This window comes from Tasmannia lanceolata, unplaced genomic scaffold (genome assembly GCF_043159265.1).
Source record: "Tasmannia lanceolata isolate RefF3 unplaced genomic scaffold, GAP_Taslan_0.1 ptg000003l, whole genome shotgun sequence".
In the NCBI taxonomy this organism is placed as follows: domain Eukaryota; kingdom Viridiplantae; phylum Streptophyta; class Magnoliopsida; order Canellales; family Winteraceae; genus Tasmannia; species Tasmannia lanceolata.
In genome coordinates, this window is record NW_027518680.1 from 40,039,897 (window position 1) to 40,044,964 (window position 5,068).

Here is a 5,068-nt window from a genome sequence, read left to right on the forward strand (position 1 = left end):
GGAGATCGATGGGTTGGTCAAAAAATTTTGAATCAATATTTCTATGGCAATGTTGGGCTTAAATGAAAGAGAAAAAATCAAAAATTTCAACGGCGAAAGAATTATAGAAATCGGACTTCAAAATCTCCGGGAAATTGCGTTTTTCGATTTTCGTAGGCTTGCTCTTTCCCTGCTTTCTCTCTCCTCCTCCACACGTTTTTGCCATATGGAAAAATGTGTGGTAGCCATGGAGTGGGCGATTTTCACATTCAAAATATTTTGAAAATCTTTTTCAAAGATTCCAGGAGATTTGGAGGCATCATCTCGTCCATTCTTTTGATCCCCTAAAGATTGCAATTGATCTCAACCACCCAATCTCATTCCATATCTTTGAAAAAGATTCGAGGAGATTTGGTGGCATCATCTCGTCCATTCTTTCGATCCCCTAAAGATTGCAATTGATCTCAACCACCTAAATCATTGCCATTCTCTACAAAAGCAACCAATTTGGACATTTTCTTTATCCTCCAAATTTGTATCCAATTCACAAAGCTTTCAAGGACAAGTGGCATCATCCTGCGCCTTGAATTCTTTATAAAATTTTTGTGTTTAATCCTTGCCACTCAAATACTTGCCATTCTACACAAGGTCATGTCCAATATGGATGTTTTCCAAAATAGAGAAAGAATATTCTAGACATTTGCAATCTTGACCATCCTTTTTGTTTCCAAGATATTAACTCTTAATCTTGATCTTACACCTTGCAAGCCATAAACTTAGTAATTCTGGGCTCCCAACACCTATAAATACCCATGCTCTCTTCTTTTCTCCACACAACTCAATACTCCAAGATCCCACACAAAAAAAAATCTCAGCTCTCTCTCCCCCTCCAAATTCGTCCCACCCTCTCTCCTTTCTCTCTGTCTCCCACCCTCTCCTCTCTCTCTCTCTGTCTCTCTCCCCTTCCATAAGCCATAAGAAAAACCTCCATACCCCCACCACGCACATCATGGCCAATCATCATTTATAACTCTCGGCAAAATTTCATCAAAGGATCGGGCTCCGTCGGATTACATCAAAAGGCGAGGATCGATTTCAAGCATCGTAGCGAAGTAGGCCCACTTTCTTTTAAAATGAAAGTTAAGTTAATTATACAAGTTTTTTTTAAAGTTAGAAGCTTTCAAATCTAGAAAGTTATATTTTTAGAAAGTTATTTTCCAACCTCGGAAATCAAGTTTTCTTAAGATTAAACTTAAAAATTTTGAAGGTTCTATGCCTAGAAAGTGATTTTTCTCCCTTTGAAAAATAAATTTTCAAAAGAGAAAACTCTCTAGCCTAGGAAATTCTATTATAAAGAAAGTTTCCCCTTGTGATAATTGGCTAGAAATTTGGATTGCCATTTTGGTATTTATCTTCTCTTCCCTCTTTTCTTATATTTTGTACCCCAATCCATGTGATCCATGAGCCTAAGATCAAAACCCAAGTGAATCCAACCATTCGGCCATGTTGCATAACCCATACCCAACCTTAACTCAGAATTGCCTATCCAGTGCTTGGAATTGCCTATCCAGTGCCCAGAATTGCCTGTCCAGTGCCTGGAATTGCCTGTCCAGTGCCTAAGACGCCCACCAAGAATTGCATGTCCAGTGCATGGAATTGATTGTCCAGTGCCTAAGACGCCCACCCAGAATTGCCTATTCAGTGCCTAAGAACGGAACCTAGAACTGCCTGTCCAGTGCCTAAGACGCCGACCAAGAAATTACCTGTTCAGTGCCTAAGACGCCGACCCAAAATTTCTTGTCCAGTGCCTAAAGATGCCAACAACCTAAGATTGAAACCCAGAATTGCCCATCCAGTGCCTAAGACGCCCACCCAGAATTGCCTATCTAGTGCCTGAGGATGCCTACCGGTGCCTAAGATCGAAACCCAGAATTGCCTAAGCCAAATCCTAAAGCCGCTCCCTAACCTCAACCATAAACTGCACTCCCATCCCGCACCCTAAGCCGCACCCTAAACTGCACCTCAACCTGAGCCAACCCAAGTCAGCCTAGGCCCAACCCGAGTCAACCCAACTCAACCTAAGTCAACCCGGATCGAACCCAGTTCAACCTGAGCCAACCCGGTCGCCTAGGACCCAACCCGAATGCAACTTGACCCAACCTGAGTCAACCCGTACCCAACCCAACTTGACCCAACCTGAGTCAACCCGTACCCAACCCAACTTGACCCAACTTGAGTCAACCCTTACCCAACCCAACTTGACCCAACCTGAGTCAACCCGTACCCAACCTTACTTGACCCAACCCGAACCCAACTCGACCCAGCCAACCCAAGTCAACCCGGTTCAACCCAAGTCAACCCAGTCCAACCCTTGCCCAACTCGGACCTAACCCGTCCTAACCCGAGCCAACTCGACTCACCTTAAAATCTTGCCCAACCGAGTCATACCCTTAGGATCTAAACAGAATTGCATCTGTAGAACTTACACCGAGTTACACCATTCTACTTCAGCCGAGTTCTGACTCTATACTCAATATGAGTTGCATCCCTATGTCCAAATCCATTTGGCCAAATCTCATAAGTTCACCTCTCTCAAGTTCCCAAATTGATGTTCTTATGATTCAATATTTTCAAGATAACTCCGAGTGTCTAAACCGAAGTTCCCAATCCAAGATTCCAAATTCAAATTCCCCATCCCAATCCTCTAATGGAACTACGTCTGGCTTGATCCCCACCACGGGGTACGTAGGCAACTTGGCACCCCCAAGTTCAGTCACACCATTCTTCTACCTCTTTCCTTTCCCTTCCAAAACCCATCTTTTGCATTGTTCGTAGTTCCATGTTTAGTTACTCCATTCATATGTTTAGAATTTGTATCGTAGATTGTTTGTCTTGTTCTTTCGCTTGTTTAGAGTAATTGTTCGCTTTCTTTGCATGCTTAGTTGATTTAAATTTGGAATTAAAAAAATTTGAAAATCTAAAAGAATCTAAGAACTCTTAATCACTTAAATTGGAACATCCCATTCTCCAAAACATAAGGTTCTAAAGTTCTAAACTTAGAAATTACACTCTAGGTTTCGCAAAATAGAATTCTTGGAATCCAAAGTTCACAAATATACTAAAAATGCAACTTTAATCCATTACATCAGTCTTAGCTGCATATAACATAGTTCGCACAATCTAATCCAACGCAAACCAATTCTCATCAATCTCAATAAAATGTCAAAAAAGTAGGCATGTAGTTGCATGTAGGATGCACTCTTGGCCCACATGAGTCTAAACTGTGAACGGCCAACTCATTAGTAATATTTAGGTTTATGAAATAAAACTCACATTACCCCCTTTAGTTAAAACTTAAACAACTAAAGCAATTAAAAGGTAAAGGCCGACTTTCGTCGGGCAAGAAAGATGCCTAAACACCTTTCCTTTTTGTAACCAGGTAACTTATCCAACTAGGAATCGTAGACCAAATACACAAAGTTAACCATGGGTCTTAGATCCCTAATCTAGGTGGCGACTCTAGTCATAGCTTCGCTCGTGAATTAGGATTTTCATCCCAAATTTATGAGAAAAGCAATCATATTCAAAATCAATGAACAAAGGCGCTGTCATCAGAACACACGCCCTCGTGGGCCACCCTCGGGACGAGATCCATAGGTCAAAGCAATCCAGGAGATGTCATCTCCACAAACGGAAAAAGATATCAGAGGATTCTTAGAAAAAGTTCAGTACTTAAGCCGTTTCATCACTCAGCTTATCAGTATGTGTGAGCCAATCTTCAAGCTTCTAAAGAAAAATATGTCCAAGCAGTGGAACCATGAATCTCAGGAAGCCTTTGAAAATATCATAGTATGTCTGTTATCACCTCCAGTTCTGTCACCAACAGTCGCCAGACGACCATTCCTTCTGTATCTTTCAACCACATATATGTCCCTCAGATGTATGTTGGCGCAAGAAGATCCAGAAACAAGAAAAGATATGCCAGTTTATTATCTCAGCAAGAAATTGGAATATGAACTAAATTACACTCAGCTAGAGAAAAGTTGTCTAGCATTGGTGTGGGCCACCCAAAGGCTAGGACACTACTTGCTATCACAAAGGATCTAACTCATCTCTTGTATGGATCTGATGAAGTATTTGTTTGAGAAACCAGCCTTGATTGGCGGAACCGTTCGTTGGTTGTTGTTATTGTCAGAGTTTGACATCACGTATGTCACCCAAAAGTTTGTTAAAGGCGGAATCATTGTAGAATAGTTAGCTGATGCACCCAATGAAGATACAGAACTAAGCCGTGAATTTCCAAACGAAGGACTTATGATGATCAGAGATGCGCCTAGTTTTACTACATGGACCATGTACTTTGATGGAGCATCCAACTCAAAAGGTAAAGAGGTTGGTATCGTCCTTGTTTCACCTCGAGATGAGCACATACCAATCTCTATCAAATTGGATTTCGATTGTACCAACAACGTAGCCGAGTACGAAGCTTGCATAGCCGGTCTGGAAGTAGCCCTATCCTCTGTTAATCATCTGTCAAGATCTCGATGTATACGGAGATTCTTTGTATATAGAGGTGCAAGATCTCGATGTATACGGAGATTCTTTGTTAATCATCTGTCAAACAAGCGAAAAATGGCTCACCAAAGAAGAAAGGTTGATTACATATCACACTTACCTTACGAGCCTGATGAAGAACTTTCACAATATTAGTTTGACCTACATCTCTAGATTGAGAAATAGGTTCGCTGATGCGCTAACCATCCTTGCGTCCATAGTTGATATCCCAGTCGGGGTTAAAGTCCGTCCTTTGACAATAAAATGACATGTCATCCCGGCACATGTACACATGATCAGCTAGATGCCCAGGTGGAAAACCTTGGTATTTTGATATCAAAAATCTTATCTCTGGCAGGGGACACCCCCAAAAGGCCTCTTTAAAGGAGAAAGGAGCATTACAGAGACTGGCATCCAGGTATGTCATTTGTGAAGGGGACCTCTACCACATATTATTTGACGGAGTTCAACTCCTTTGTGTTGATGAAGATAGAGCCACAAAAATCTTAGAAGATGTTCACTCTGGTGTCTGTGG